Genomic DNA, 17131 nt, shown 5'->3' on the forward strand with positions numbered 1-17131 from the left:
CTGATAAAAATATGTTTTTAATGATAAGGTGAATTTTAAAAGGAAAAAAGAATGTATATATTCTGATGATCATCATTTTTGACAACAGATTATTTTAACATGTGGATTAGAAAGGGTATTCTAAAAAATAAATCAAGCTCTATGTTTTCTGCTTGTGCCAGCACCCTAACATAACATGGCTTTACGTGGTAAAGAATAAAGAACATTGTTTTCCAACAAAAGATAATTATTTGTTTGAATTCTTTATAATCTCCTGACTGGGAAAGTAAACACCAAGACTAGTACTTGGTGTAATCTTACCACGTTAGTTAATAAAGAAACTAGCAGAAACCCTGTTTCTTTAAGTAGAGTGCCTTTTGATCAAGACTGCCATGTTTTTTGAAGACCAATGTGTTATTTCAATGTAATCATTGTGAAGACTTGTCACTTCATGACATTACCTACTCCAGGAATTTGATTATTTCTGCTATGTGACTAAAAGTTATGCTGATCCTTTGATAACCACTGAGGCTACTGAGCTTTGACAGACATCTGTGAAATAAGGAATTATATTTTTCTGATATATTGAGAAAAAAATGTCAATTCTAATATCAACACCAATGAAACTGCCTTTAAAAAAAGTCATTTCATTCCCCTGTGCTTCTAGTGTCCCAAGCTGCACAGAGTCAAAAACAATGGAAGTTAGGACCTGTACATTTATACTGGTGTACCTCGCAATTGATATTTTAGTTATAATTTATTTAGAATACCAAAAATCCAAAATTATCCACTTTCCAAGAATGATGAGCAAAAATTTTAACTAGGTAAGGAAACTATTTTATCATTAACGTTTATGTCAATTTGTGGGAATTAATTAGATCTGTTAACTTTCTGAGCAAGCAAATAAAGCATAAGCTTTTACTATTCTGTTAGCTTCAGTTTCCCTTATGTCTCATTCAGATTCCTGAGACAGGAAATTTTTAGAGTATTCAAAAGGAGGGATTGATATATGTGAGTGCTCTGAGCTACAAAGAATCACTATGTAGTAATTCTTGTGAGTTTGTTGCCATCCTCTTTGATCCCTATTCTACTTTTGGCCTTTTTTGAAGATCAATATTGTAAATTCTTGCTTTTCTCACTATGAATGCTTTTCCTTATTCTGTGTTTTAGTTTATTTCTACAAATTCTTGCATTTTTGTTAAAGTGTCTCGATGATGTAATGATTACCAGCTCTGTTGCCTTATGGCTATGTTGGTTTGTTGTTTAAGAGTGGTGCAGTCAGGGCTTCCTAGACATCACCTGCATTTCCTTAGCCCAGGGATGTCTCCCTCACTGTGCATCTTCAGTTAGTGTGCACTTTCTGACTTCAGTAGCCCATGTAAAACTCCATGTGGTTGTTTGATGAGTGAATCTTGGTCATCCATATTATCTCATGTGGTTTTTTTGTTTGTTTGCTTTTTTGTTTTTAATTAAAAACCATAATATGCAATAGTATTGCTGCATCTTGGCACAGGTATTAAGACCGTAGCTAAAAGCCAGCTTATTCTAACAGGTATTTAATTTTTGTAGACTGATATATGTGGTGTCTTCTTTCCTCCTCACCTCATTTCTGATCTACTGCAGAAAGTAGCTCTGATAGAACTTTCCACCCCAGGGGTGCATCTTAGTGTCCCTACACATCTTTCCTGTCCCTGCTGTTTAAAAGAGGAAGTTGAATTCTGACTTCAGATTTCAGCTTATGGGGTAAGATAATGCTCAATTTACAAGGACAGAAGAGCGGAACAGATGTGGTGTAGAGTAAAATGAAATGAATAATTTACAGAACAGTGAGCAGTGTTTGTACAGATATCTGAGCCAGCAGTGAACCTTCAGGTTTTGTCACCACTTTTCCTCGCCATGCCTTTGCTATTCTGACTTACTTGAGCTAGCTATAAAAAAGAGTAGCCTGATTACAGAAGCAATACAGCAAACGCACTGTGAGACATGAATGGATTTACTCTACCAACTTACCTAGAGCTGTGGGGAGAGGAACCTCTGTGTCTTACAATAATATACATTTTCAAATAATTGTTGCACTGCAGGAGTGTTATTTAGTTGCAAAATTAGACATTCAGTAATGGGGAAATATTAGCCCCAGAGCACATATATGTAATAGACTTTAATTACATTATCTGATGCTATATTTTACGAGAAAAATACCTAACTAGTACTTGGTGTAATCTTACCATGTTAGTTAATAAGAGGACTTTTCCATTGTATCAAATGAGAATACATCAAACATTTAATGCCTGAGGGAGTTGATGCTCTTTCAGGGGCTATTATCTGTGTTGATAATGGGTAGAATCTTTTTTTATCTTTGTATTTAATGTATGTCTCCAGGCTTTCTTTATTGCACATCTGCCAGATCCTACACTGCAAACAGAATGATTTATTTCCTCATAGGATTTTCCATAGTGCTTCTCACTGTGGTATCTGAGTGCTCTGCAAATACAGTATTAATGAATTTCTTCTTACAACATCACTGTTAGGCAGGTCAGTTGCTGATTCTCTCTCTCAGGGACATCTGGCAATTATTAATTCCAGCATTGTCTCCAAAAGCAAGATACAAGCATTTATTTTTTATAATCAGAATTTTAAATACATATATATTCATATTTTTAAAAAAGCAGCAGTGAACACAAGTATGTTTTCCCTACTAGCATTGTCACATTTATTACTAAACATAAATTATGATGCTGTTTTTATAGAACCTTTATTAATTGGCAGATCTAGTGTAAATTCTTGATTCTCTTTAGTTAAAGCTATAATTCACTTTCTTACAAGTCTGTACAAATACTATGCACGTAGTATATGAGTGTTTTGTGAAAGGTAAGTCTGCCTCTAGGCAGAATTTGGCTCACCATATAAACAAACACTTTATCCTTCCTGTGCTGTGACAGTACCTTATTAATGCTGGTTTTCAAGGTTATTGCTTTAGCCTTTTCTCAGCTGTGGTTGGATTACCAGATTGAAACATTTCTTGTAGCCCTCCCATTCCTTGCACATAATTATGTACCAATCTTTGTGCCTCAGTAAGATCTGAATGGTATTGTTTCCAATTAGCAGGTTGTAGTATCATTTCTTACGTGCACAGAATCTGAGTTCCACGCTAATTACAATATTACTTTAGCTGACAGTATTAACACTTTTTAAGGCATGTGCCAGTGCATTTCCTTCAGTTTGTATGCTTCATTCTTTTTTTTTTCTTTTTCCTCAGTACTCCCTTTTCATAAATCATTTCTCATATATTTGCAAGTAGTGCTTTTTGTCAGAGCTTGCTGTGGCAGATATGGGAAGAAAACTGTCCATTCCACAAATAAGATTTTTTTTCTAAAAAATCGTCTAATTTAACTTAAAACTATTAAACTTTAGTGTTGGAACTGAAGAATCGTATGAAGTCTCTGTGTTAAGTAGGGCAAGAACTAATCATCAGATGGTATTCTGACCAAGCAGTTTGTAAAGATTTGCTTAGGGTTACTGTCTCTTAGCTAGATGCAACCAAATTTGAAAAACAGACAAATTATATTATTGTAGGCAGACAAAGAAATCAGTAGAAAATAGAAAGTGGAGCTCTGTAAGCTTTTTGAGCTTTTATTTGTGCACTTTGGATTGCAAACAGTAGAATTTACTGTTCCATGACAAATTAGATGTCTGAGCAGCTACATGATCCCAAGCTGCTCTTTACCCTCCCCACCACATATTGCCCCTCCCTGCATTCTTCCCGGCACCAGTGCTCATGCGGTAAAACAGTCCAGGGGGTTGTTTTGGCTACAGATGGATTTATTTATTTATTTATTACTGGCATAATTCTAATTTGCATTTAATTTCTGCATTACTCAGTGTGTTATCTCACAGGTCACGTGCAATGTAAGGATAGGAAACGTGTAGCTGGGGTTGACAATGGAGACTGAACCACCAGAGCATGGTTTAGATGGGCTTAATCTTGAAAGTTCATGTAATGCTTTGGAATGTTTTGTGTTTTAGAATGTTTCTTCCTTACTTCTGTTTTAATGAAATTGTTCTCCAATGGACAGCAATAGTGAATATTTAATTATGTTTATTTACTGTATATTTTAAATACATATATATCATACATAAAAGTGCTTAAAGCCCTATTCAGTCTACTTTTATTGGCACACTTAAGGCCTAGAGTGCTTTCAGAGCTGTCAGCCTTGTGGAACACCAGTTTTTATCTTCGACCACAATCACATTCCTTTTCCTTATGTCAAGGTGTGAGTGAATGGGAGGAAGATTTCATAGTTTTAACATGTTATAGAAAGAAAAACTTGTGTTTTGTTATAGAAAGATGGAGAACGTTTGAGAACCTCAATCTATTTTCTCCTTAGGAAACACGTTGTCAGTTAGGTAGTATTTTTTAACCTAGAGCCTTTACGTAATGCAAGTGCAAGGAATATAGAATCTTCCATTTGAGAGGAAAACTACTTCTTTGGAAAAGAAAAATCTATTAGGAGGTAGCCTTGCTAACTCTGATAAGTTTATATGGACATAAAGTATGTTTGGGGCGAGAGGAGAGCAGGGGGAGTTTGAAGTTTTCTGTAGGCAGATGGTAGGGGAAAGCATGATTAAATTTAAATTTTCAACCTACAGTGTTTGGTTTCAATATTATAAAAATGTTCCAAACAAATGGACAGTGGACTTTGTGCAGATTATGAAAGAGAAACCATGGGAGATTTTAAGAAAGTAGGCAGGTCCCTACGAGTTGCAGTCTCACGTGTAATCTGTGGTGTGTAGAAAAGGTCTAGACTGGTTTAAAAGATAGTTTTAATAGTTGCATTATGTAGAAGAATAACTTAAACTTATGTCTTTAAGTAATGCTTAAATCTCTTTTCATATGAGGATAATGCTGGGTAAAAAACAGTGTGAAGACTATTAGAATTATACACTCCATTCATTGGGAAGCTGGAGTAGATGCTAATGGATATATGCTGCATGGGAGTGTAAAGAGTACTTCTAAGAGCTGAAGCTCAGCTGATGGCTTTATCTAAGGCACTGAATGGAACTGTAGTTCCACTGCTTTCTTCTCAGTCAGTCTTTCCTAGGCTAGGTTCTATAAAGCTATGAAAGGAGGGGTGTTACAGACAAGTTGTGTCACTTTTAAAATTCAGAAGTACCAAGAATAGACTCATTTTGTTTTTATTTTTTCAGGAGCAAATAAGTAGGGTCCTTTGAGAGGATCAAGGGTTTGAGAGGATCAAGAAATTTGGATCTGAATTTCATAGTTTGGTTTCACATTGGACATTCAGGTATCTATCTAACATCTGGGCAGCACTGCAGAAAGTCCTGTTTAGCTGTTCTGGGGGAGGAAAGCCTTTCTATTTAGGCACCTAAATTGACTTATTTTACGTTGCTAAGTGTGCACACATCCACTGAAGTCTTGATAGCAAGGAAGTGTTCAGCATTGGTTTTATGCCTAAATCCCATGAGGACTCATAAGAAATGTTTCTCGTTTGTTTCAGCTGGGGAGCTAGATCCTGCAATATAAGGTAAGCCAAGCCATGTCCAACCTTATTAAATCATGACTGAAAAGAGAGGGTGGGTAAAACCTTTGTTACATCTTGGAGATGCATATAGATGGACAAAATGTTTTTGACACAGAACATCTGCCTGAATTGTGGAAGAATAGGTTCAAAATCCTGATCCATCTAAAAATGTTAACATTTTCAGCTTGAAAAGAGAGTTATCTACCTTACCAGGCACATGTTGGAAATCAGATTGTTTAAGCTAGTACTGAAGATCTTTAACTTCATAGGATAGGGGTTGTGACCAGAAAAGTTTGTAAAATGTAGAGGATATTCTGTAGAGGATCTCCCTGGTCCTTGATAATTAAGCTCTAGTTTACAAAAATTCTTCTAATTTATGCCTTCATTTAAACTTGAGGCTTATTTGGGATAGAAGAAATATCTTTTTCTTCTATAAGATATCTTGTCCTTGCTCTGCTTCTGTTCCTCCTGCTACCCTCACATATTTTGAAAGAAATGTGGAAGAATTATTTTAAGTTTCTAGTTATAGGACAGGATTTTGAAACTTGGTCAGAGACTGGATCCGCCTGTGCAGTTCTGAATGTTCTGAGTTCTGAGTCTATGCAGTTCTGAGGCAGAAGGCATAGTTTCCATTATCATTGCCTACTGTCTTAATTTAGATGTTTTAGCTCAACAACATCAGGTGCAGTAGTCCAGTTTTTGTTTAAGGTTTTGTAGGAAACAGTGCCTACTCTCTGATTAAAATTTCATCAGACACACGAATATCCTCAAAATAGGCACCATGGTAGATTGCAATGTAAAACAGCTTATTTTCTCTTACGAATCTGAAACCCACCAATTCTAAGAAGGTTTAGGCATTGTCTGCCTGAATGAGTTCTCTAGCATTAGAAAATTAGTAGTGTGAGACTGTTACACCAATAAAAAGAAGAAAAACTTTAATTTAAATTCATGAGGCAATCAGAGTCTTGGGTTGTACTGACTTGTTTTTGAAAGAGGGAAAGGGGAAAAAGGTTTGTTTAAGCTAAAAATTCTTGGTGCCCACAGAAGCCAGAAATGCAGGTGACAAAGTCTAATTTTAAGTTCTACAGCATCTATATCTTTAGATTTAGAAATGAATATCTCTGAAAGGAATGCATGTGTAATGTGTATTCTTGCATTATATTATATCACTTATTTGTTTTCCAGTATCTGTAGCAATTATTTAAAAGAACCATAGTTAGTAGTAGTATACCTGACTTGATGTATTAAGACTATAATACTCTAAGGTATTTCTAACATTCTATGTTTAGTAGAAACAAGGAAACAGTGTCCTAGTTCTTCTGCTTTAAAATTTTTAATTGAAAGACTTCTGTCTTTCACAGTTGATTGATCAGTATTTTCGTATATATTTGCAGTTTGCTGATTTCTTTGCATTTGAATCTATTACTAAGGCATATGTATTCATGGATTTGGAAATAGATGTGCTTGTGTTTTGGAAGTTCCAGAACAGCTACAAGTGTTGGTAATCCAGCTGTTTTGTGAACAGTCAGATTGCTTTTGTTTAACAATAAGTAGTCAGGTCCAATATAGCAGGTTCGCACTACTGAAGATATTTCCAAATCTTGCTTGATAATTTGCATGAATGGTTTTTGTATGACAATAGTGGTTTGAGTTGCTGACACTTTTTGGCACAGAGAAACCAATAACAGATGGCATTAGACGAAATTAGTTATGACTTTTCTACAACATATAGATTGCATGCAAGTTCCCACCTACTGTTACTGGAAGAGCTGGTAAGAGCTGCCAGGACCGTATGAGCTTGGAAAGCATTTGTTAGGTAGCTGTGTTCAGTCTGTGGAAGTGTTGCTACCCTGTGCTCTCAGTTGCAGAAGCACTAGTGCTATCTCATCCTGGAAGGAATAATAGCCAATGGTGTTTTATGTAGGAGTCCAAAGAAAGCAGTATATTTTATCATTGATGAATTTTACCTACTCATCTAGATCCCAGGTGTTTCGTTTCCACTTGAAACTTGACTGACTTCTTAGAACTGTGCTTTAATCTGTCACTGCAGACTTACTATAGAATCAGAATATCTTGGATTGGAAAGGACCTTGAAGATCTTCCATTTCCAACTCTCCTGTTGTGGGTAGTATTGTTATCTGTGGGATCAGACTGCCCAGGGCCCCATCCAACCTTTTCTGTTGATCTTATACATTAATTTTTAAAGTAACCTTAAGTTTCCACAATGCTAAGGTGTTCTATAAATTTTTATACAGCCTAGTGGTTGGAAATGAAATTACATGAAGCTTGGTCTGAAGTGATCCATGTGGAAGTAAGGATCCCAGAATGATACCTCTACATTGCTCTCCGTCATTTTCATCTCTCTTTTCCCACTCTTACAGAGTGATTATCTCTAATGGGGACACCAGAGAAGAGAGTGCATGCAATGTATTTTCTGTCCTCAGGCAGAATGTTAACTGTACACAGTGAGCAAATATTAACATTTAGTACAGAAATTCATAGTCACTTACACATCTCAAAATGAAATAGATTTCTGCTCCTGATGGTTTTGATCTAAGGAATCATGTATAAATAAGAGGATGTGAAAAATACCAGCAAAGTTACAGGACTATATAATATCTATATTCAATTCAAAATTATGTCAAAAGAGTGTTATTAAGATTACAATGCCTTTCAAAAATAACACTTTTCATGCAAATGATCACTGAGCAACTTTTTTCAGCCATGAGGTAATAGAAACAAACTGAAGGTATATTATCTGCCTTGCTGGAGTAATCAGAACTGCATGCTTATGCAGAGAGTGCAACAGAAACAAGTGGAGTAAAATTATCTCTTTACACTTTATTATTCTTTGAGCAATTTGTAGATTTCAGGCTCCCTTGTGATGGAGTTTAGATATCTGTCATTTTCTTTGATCTTTCAACAAACACTTTTAAATCTGTTTGTCTTTTTGTCATCCACAAAGCACTACCCACAGTAGCAACATTCTACAGCTTCAAGATCCATTGTTCCTTGAAATCTTTTTGACTTGTATTTATTTCAATGATTAACTTATCTAAGTGTATTTCCTTTCATTTTCTGTCTTCTTTTCTTTCTGGTTTTTTTTTTTTTTTTGCTTGTTTTAATTATTTTGATCTCTTGAACTCAAATGTGCTTACTGAAGGGTGCAATTTAAAAACTAATATTCTTCTTTAGCCTGGTTTATAACTGTATTTGTGTCATCTCTTGGGAGAGATGGGTTTTGGTAATCATAAATGTTTATGCTGAGCCTCTATTAAAATGTTTTTGAGTATTGCCAGGAAGCCAGTACAGATTTTTCTCTTTGGTCTTTGATTTCTTCTTAGTATATATCCTTGTAAAATGAAGGCCTTCTTCCTGCAATTAAGTATTGCCAGAAGGGTCTTGCGAGATGGAAGCATTAGCATTGCAGATAGTGAGATTAAGTATAGCATGGTCATCCTTACAGAAGCTTTTTGATAGTTGCAGATTGAATTGGTGCTATATACTCCTCAACAAATAAAAATAAAAAAATCAAGAGCTGATACTCCACTTGTGCATTCCCTAATATGAGAAACAGGAATTTATGGTATGTAAAATCCACGTTCTCTGTATCATGTCTTTATATGCCATTAAACTCTTGTAGCCACGATGTCAGCTGAATAAGACACTCTTCTTCCTACTGGACCCTATCAAATTTAATGTGCAGGAGGTAGTTATGTTCATGTAAGCATGTGTACAATATTTTATTTTGCTATCATTTTCATTGTGTAGTCTCATCTTTTCCTTAATGAGCACTGGTCAAAGCTTAATCTGCAGACAAACTTTTTCTCTTTTTTCTTTTCTGTGGTGTTAATCCTAAAACAAGCTTTGTTAATATTCAGGAATAAACTTTCATAGTTATCACAGAGGAGGAATAGCTTAGTTCCCTTTTTACATATGTAGAAATGATGCAGAGATAAGTGCCAACGCATCCACTTACTTTGTCATCAGTTTGTGACACACACCATCTGATGATTTTTTTATTATGATTATTTTTTAGTTGGTGCTCAAGAAATATTTAGGTGTACTGAGGGATGTGGTTTAGTGAGAAGTATTGGTGGTAGGAGGGCGGTTGGACTGGGTGATGTTGGAAGTCTTTTCCAACGCTGGTGACTCGGCCATTTTAAGGAATTTTTATGATTGTGTAGCACTCAGTATGCATCAGTGTCACTGTGGATAAGATTAGACTGCAAGGGCTTAAATTAAGTCTTCAGAAAATGAGATTTGCAGCTGCCCTGTGTTGCCTTTCCTAACACAGAGCAGTTCTGTGGAACTTCAGATGTGGGATCTGAAAATTCTGAGCGCTTTCAAACAGCTTAAAGTATGAGACTATTCTTTTTTTTTTTTTTATCTTGAAATGTAGCCTTATTTGCTCTGTTTTGCTTTTTATAACACGAGAGAGTGGTCCTACAGCAGCAGACTGCTTTATTCCAAGGCATTACCCAGCAGAACTGTTTCCTGTGCTTTGTATGACCCTGTTAACTGCTGTCAGTTTGACCTTTCATTGAATCCAGTTGATTTTGCTTTCTGTCTTTTCACTCTATCTACACTCTGATCCCTCAGGCTTCCCTTTCAGCTAGCTACTTCAGATGAGCCTCCAAAATAATGACAGCACTTTCTCCTGCAGTTTAGAGTGAGTGCTTTGAAGGGATTGGCATCAAGTCTATGATGTGATTGTTGCAACTAGAAGTGTGTGTGCTATCTTCTGACCTCACTTTCATAGGGATTCCAGTGTAAGGAAAACTCTACAGACCTGGTTGATGGAGGTGCCATGAGGGAATAATTTTGGATCTTTATTCCCATCCTTCACAGACAGTTGCTGATGTTTACAGTGACAAAATGAGATAATATCTGTGGTCTAGTCTTTCAGTATGCTAAGTTCCTCTGTGATTTCAGTGTGCTGTCACAATTATTGACTGTGCACTGCGTGTGCCTTTCACTCAATTAATAGCATAGAATCTGTGGGGTTGTGACTTCCTTTTATTTTACTTGCTACGTTTCAGATGGGCTGCTTGGAAGAAAGTCAAGTTGTGTTAAAAAGCTGCTATCTGACAAGCTATTGATTTGTGTCCTTTGTGTATTTCTTCAGAGACAGAGCATTTTTTCCTTACATCTTGTTTTTCCTCAGCGCACTGTGTGGATTTTTCTACTTATGGCCAACAGCTAGGGAACTGTACAGCTGTCCCTTTAAAATTTCTTCATTTAATGTATGAAGCACCTCTGTAGCCTTCAAAAATGCATCCAGACTGGTCAGAGGCAGTAGTAAATCAAGACACTTGAGCCAGCTACAGCAGAGCTGCAGAGTCTATTCTGCATATTTCTATAAAAGAAGAAACTATGAAAGTGCTTAGCTCTTTTAAAAACCCTAGACTCAGCTTCAGGTGGTTTTTGGACTAAGAAAGCTATTAAATGCTCCTGGAGTCCTAACCTTCAACATCTGCCAGTGATCTGACTACCTCTGAGTCGTGTATGATCAGTTAATACTTGCAGGACTTCTAGCAAATGCACAATAAAATTAGGACCAAACTGGGTACCCCAAAACTCTACTCTTAAATCTCTAAGAAAAATAATTCTTTCCACAAACTTTTCTGTTAAGGATGGTAAAATACATCATGCTACTTATGTAGTCAAAGAATAAGATACGTTCCTCGAATAATTGGAAGAATGAAGAATTGAATGAATAAATGGAGCAGTGGATAAGTGGGCAAGGAGAGAGTGGAATGATGAGCTAAGACTGAAGTAGGAGAGTATGAAGAATGATGTTGGGAGGGAAGTAGTAAGGCAGATGAAATAAAAGGTAGGTCTAGGGGAATCATTCTGTGATGAGGAGTTAACCAGATGAAAGAGAAGAACAGGAATAGAAAACAGAGGAATTTGGGGAAAATATCAGAAAAGAATGCCTGTATTAGGCCTGGCATGTTTGTAGTGGGCTTGTGACAAGGTAGATGAAAGCATACGTAGAATTCTGATAGCAGTGATCTGGGAATAAAAATAGAAAAGTCAAAGGCTGACATGGCAGAATAAAATAAGGGGATCAAAGGGAAGAGTTAGGGAAAGTGGGTAGTAAAAGGAAATGGCCGTGCCACTGGCAGACCGGGGTTAGAGCTGGCCGTGCCTCTGTTTTCTTTATATGGCTGTGGCTAGCTCATCAGTTAGTGCATGTGCAGGGAAAAAATGAATTCTATCATGAAGTTGTTAAAAATAAAAAGCAGCATCTTAGAACTAAATAACACTGCCCTCTGTGGAGATATACTCTATCCTCCCCTTTTCGTGTGTCCTACAGTATACTTTCTCACCTGGATTTGAGTTGTCTCCTTGACAGAAAGGAAACTCTGACGTTAGTCAAAGCAGAACCACAGATGTCTGAAGACCACATTTTGGGTTATTACTAGTCAACGTTTAGAAGTGACCAATAGTAATATTAAAAGATGTAGAATATATAAATATCAGAATGTTGCTTTAAAAAAAAAAAAGAGAGAGAGAGAGAAATAGTTGCTGTGGGGTTTTTTTGTTTGTATTTTTTGGGGGGGAATGAACCCTGAGATTTTCATTCCTAGAGGGTGTGATTCTCATTCCTCGTGAAGATGGAAAAAACGTCCCTGAATTCTAGAATGTTACATCTAGGAAATATACAAAGGAATCTAGTTCCTCATAATGGTAATCCAAGTAAAGGATCTTTGACAGTGGAAAGTGCATGAGTTTACTGATCTCTGTTATATTTAAAATAGCTTTCTTTTATAGTAAAAACTCATGCATTTATAATTAGGCAAAGAAAAAAGTCACAATCTAGCTTTAGTAAATGCTTTTATTGAAAGTATAATAGTCTTCCTTTAAGTGGTAATATGCTTTGTTGCCTGAATCAGCTAAGTAGGAAAATTATTTCTCCCAATCTGTAAAGCAATCACTTTTATAGCTTCATCTAGTAAATGAGCAGCCTTCTCTTCCAATAATGGAAGGCAAAAAAATTTGTGGAAATTAAAATTATAGATATATATTCTATCAAACTTTGTTGTACAATAGTTATCTTACGGACTCTGCTTTTTGTGGAAAATGTGGCACATGAAATTCTAAAATTATAGGTGAAATTCTTACGTAAAAAGTCAAGTACACACCACAGGATTTTAGAGGGCAAAGTAGGAAGAAAGGAAAGAACCACTGCAGTGCAAATGATTTAAAAAAAAAACCCCAAAAACAAACACATTAAAAAAAACTACCAACAAATGTATGGTATTACAAATTGTCTCTTAAAGCTTTTCTTCACTGTCTTATTTGCCATGTTTTGCCCACCTTGTATTAAAGCGGACTTCTGGTGTTTTGTTCCATGCATCAGAGGTTATATTTAGTTGCTGTGAGTAGGTTTTACAAAGAAATGTTATCAAACTTCTCTTTCTTCCCTCCTGTGACATGGAAGTAAACACTCTGGGTTTTTGTCAGGTTTACTGCTGAATAAATCAAAGGGCACAGCAGTCAGTGTAAAATGCATTCACATGGGTGAGAACTGTAACGCTGTGATGCTGAACTCTGTCTGGTACAATGTACTTAGCTGAGAAATTGGTATTTTGATTATGCGGACAAGCAACAAAGGCCAACATTTGAAATCTTGGAAACCACTGTTATGGTGTATTTGGATAAATGTTGCCTTGGGAACTAACTAGCTCCCAAGATGTCACTGCAGTTAAACAAGCAATTGAAATAAATTAATTCTGACCTTTCCTTTGTTCTCAAGAATCTGTTGTTTCGCATACCGTGAGCAAAGTGCACACACAAGGCATCCCCTGGTGGGTCTTTGGATCTTCTATATCAATCTGAACCATTGTGTAAGCATGTGGGAAATGTCATTGCAATCAAATACCAATACTGCCCTCATGTCTACTTTGTTTGTGTGATGCAAGTGGATATGCGAGGTGAAAGGCACTGGGAAATGGCACCATGGCCATGGATGTGTGTGGTTTTGAGAGGAACTGAGACTCACATGGGCATGCGTTTAAATGGCTGCACTGTTGGAGAGCAGTTCCTGCATCTTGCCGCAGCCAACCACAACCACTCACTCCCATCTTTGTGCTGTGCCTCCAGTTGTGTCAGAAAAATTGTTCGTTATTATTATTATATACTTCTTTTTCAACCTGTTCTGGTTTCTGATCCAGTGCATTCTTTGGATGCCCAAAAAGTGACTCCGGCACAGCTGAGGAAGTATTGGAGAGAAGGAGTCACTGAAAATGAGATCTGTTCTATTCCTGTTAATTTAAAAAATCAAGGTAGAGCAGCCTCTGGGGCTGCAACGGTTCACATAAATTATTTTAATGCACTAAAAAGGTACAAAACAAAGCAAAACCCACTGGTGAGCTGTCCCTGATCACACAAGCCTCAGCCTAGCAGCATGTTATGGTCTGTTAAGGGAAGCAGGCACAGAACTGGCTGGGTGCCTGGAGAAGGGGACTGGAAAGGGGACTGGAAAGGCAACTGGCAGTGACAGAGGCCTCTCTGCTCACACTCACTGCTCCTCAAGGAGATCCCTGACTGCAGCCCATCTGCTCAGGGAAGAGCTCTCCCAGCAGCCTCTGAGCTACAGCCAGGTTTGGACACACTAACTGGCTGGGGAGCATGCCAGCAGAGCTGAGTGTTTTCTATGTGTTCTCCTTTGAACCACTCACACTGCAGCCCTGAGCCTGTGAGCCCATCCCGTTCAGCTCCAGGGACTACTTCAGGCACCCGCATCTCTCCAGTGGTGGACTGGAAGGGGCCCATGGGGCTTCAGCTGGTGACCCTTTTTCTGTGTGCTGATTTCCTCTAAGCTATCTTTGTATCAGAAACTACTAGATGATGTAAAGTAAGGCAGCAAGCAATCCAGTAATTTTCCATGATGAGGTCTCAATCTGAAGCAGACCCATTTACTGCACTGATATTGTTTGGAGAAGCTGTGTGTGCATGTAGTTTATGACTGTACATTGTCAGAGAGTGGGAATTTCATGCAAAAAGAAAACATTTTTGCCTGGAAGGCAGTTCGCTACAGTTTAAGACAGGTACATAAGGTCAAGGTGGTGTGAACACTAGTTTCACTAGTAGTAAGTAAGCTCTCTTGTTTTTATTGGCCTTCTACTAGAATACACTTTCTTTGTGTAGCAATAATTTCATTTTTGTATGTATGCGGCAGTTGCATATGGAGCTGCTGAAGAAAAAGTATATATGCTGTTGTATTGTTTGAATTACTATGGGCTTGAACTTGTGAATAGCACATAAACTCAGAATGTCAGGATCAGCCCTGGCAGTTTGCAAAAAGGAGAGGTCTGTGTGAGAGGAACAGGGGAATATAGAAGCAAAACAGCTGATTTGCACTGAAGGTATTGCCATCAGAGATTTCCCTAAAAGTCCATGAGTGTTCTCTCTGTAAAATAAGTCTGAATCATTAATCCTTCTACAGCCAGGCAGACTTTTAAATTACATTTCAAATCCAATATTCCATAAAGAGCAAGAAATAGTAAATAGTCTGTTTTGCCTTTTAATCATTCAGAGGTAAAAACAACTTTGTGTTGTCAAGTTGTGCATTCCTCTGCTTTTGTACTTGTCCTCTGAGCACTGGCAGGTCACGCTAATGGAGCTTCTGGAACAACTCCAGAGGTTTTGCAATCGGTTGAGAAGAAAGCATAGAAGTTCCTGGGGGAGCTGATGCTCTGCTGGGGTCTCTTATGTGGCAGGTACTCTGCCACATGGCAAGGTATGGAAAATTCTGAATTTCTCTCTCAGTAGAAGGAAACTTATTTTTATTCATAGGTGTACTTTGTACTAAGGATTGTAGATGGAAGCAAGTAAAATGGAAGCACCTATTGCAGAACAGAAGGGAGGAAGTGTTCACTTTGAAAATATATGCATCTACATAGATGTATATACGCACAATCATTTTTCCTAATGAGCAAGTTGTCTTTAAAAAAATAAGATAGAAGTCTAGGGGAAGTAAAGGATCTTTTGATGACCCTTAAGTTAGCGCACTAACAGCATCTCCACAGAGCACAGCGCGTATTGCTTCCTACCTGCATGTGGGTGCTTGAGCACCACAGTGCTCAAGTGTGTGCATGCCTTGTGAGCTCTAGATTTCCTGGTTTGGACTGGGTAAGCCTGCTCCTGGCTCTAGCTTGAGGCCACTGTCCAAAATATATGGATCAAAATGTATATCTTTGTGTGCCAAGTGACTGTCAGCAGCAATGTGAAGCAAATAGGCCATGGCTCAAACCCATAGATTCCTTTTGAAAGGTCATGTTACTTGGAATGTTTGATGGGAATACACAGAATTATAAGAGGAAAACAACAGTGTCATGAGCAAAGGGAATGCAACACAGTGATGAGTGAAGGGACAGCAAGATGGGTAAGCTGAGGAAAGCGGCTGTTCCTCCTGTGGCCAGCGTGGTGACATGTGGGGGAGCTGGCTGGAGGATGCATGGTGGATTGGATGTGGTGCTGGAAGATTTACCAGCTTCAGACTGCAGATATTGCAGAGAGCCATTAGCAGCATTGCTTTTACTGGCCAAGTTCACATAGTATACTAGAACTTTCTCTCCCTTCCCTGCTGGGAGCTCTTACCAATTTCCCCACATCCTCAGAATACCAACAGCCGGTGCAGCTGCCCCTTCAGACTGCCTCCATATCCTTGTGTGACAGGCCCTGTTCCCTTGGGATGGGGGAGAAGGGGCATTAAAAAGTCCCGATTTCTCTCCTCCACCTTTATAGCTCTCCTCTGGTGAGCATTTGTACCCAGCCTGCCTCCCAGCCTGTTGTCCTGGGGCTCTGCTCAGCACGCTGTCCCAGCATGCACTGTTGGGTTGCATATCTCAGTTTCTCCCACTAGCTTTTCATTGCTGTGCAGTTTCCTTCTGTCAGGACTGATGAGGTCGGGCTCTCGGGCCTTTCTCTGCCTGTCACGCCTCACTGCAGCTTCCTAGGTACCTCTGTCTGCTCTTCTCTCGATCCTTAGATCCTTCCCCTTTCCTATTTTTCTTTGGTTTAAAGAATGCCACAGAGTAAGAAAGTTGTGAAGACAGAAGGACAGTTTTAGCCACAGTACAAGCAGCACAGCTTCTGTTCCTTGGACGTTATGTTTGCTGACTCCAGGGCAAGCCTAGCTGGTACTGGTGCTGCTGACAGTTGTTGCAGGCAGAATTTGCATGTTTGTTTTAAAGGCAGTTGAGATAACAGCAGTCTAAACAGTTGCTCTTTCTGGTTGTTTTTATAAGAACAATTTACTGTGTCCACCAGAGAGGCGATTTGGCTCAGTGACGCTGGTGCTATTGCAGGCTGCATGCAGGCCCAGGATCAAGGCTTCTGTTTGCCTCCTCCATTCTGCAGCATGAGCCTGGCCCTGTGCAGCCCGGCCTGCTGCGGCCTGCCTCACAGGAAGCACAGCTGCTCGCGGGCAGGGTCCCCTCTGTGCACCCCAACCTGCTTCAGTCACCGCCCTGTTCTGGGGTGCTGAGCCTTTAAACCTAGAAGAGAAAGTACTCAGAGATAATGCCAGCTGCATAAAGCATGCTTTGATTCCTACAGTGTTCTTTCTTCATGCTGGAAAGGGGCACTCTGAACCAGCC

The 17131-nt window shown here is 38.4% G+C and overlaps 1 protein-coding gene across 1 annotated transcript in view; it reads left to right on the forward strand.

The window, feature by feature from the left end:
* The window catches only part of PLD5 (phospholipase D family member 5), a 151410-nt gene that overhangs the window by 96804 nt on the left and 37475 nt on the right, over nucleotides 1-17131 (forward strand). The gene's annotated exons all lie outside the window — the stretch shown is intronic.

Source organism: Cyrtonyx montezumae, unplaced genomic scaffold, assembly GCF_038088225.1.
Source record: "Cyrtonyx montezumae isolate F1298 unplaced genomic scaffold, pur_monq_1.0 scaffold_0, whole genome shotgun sequence".
NCBI lineage: Eukaryota > Metazoa > Chordata > Aves > Galliformes > Odontophoridae > Cyrtonyx > Cyrtonyx montezumae.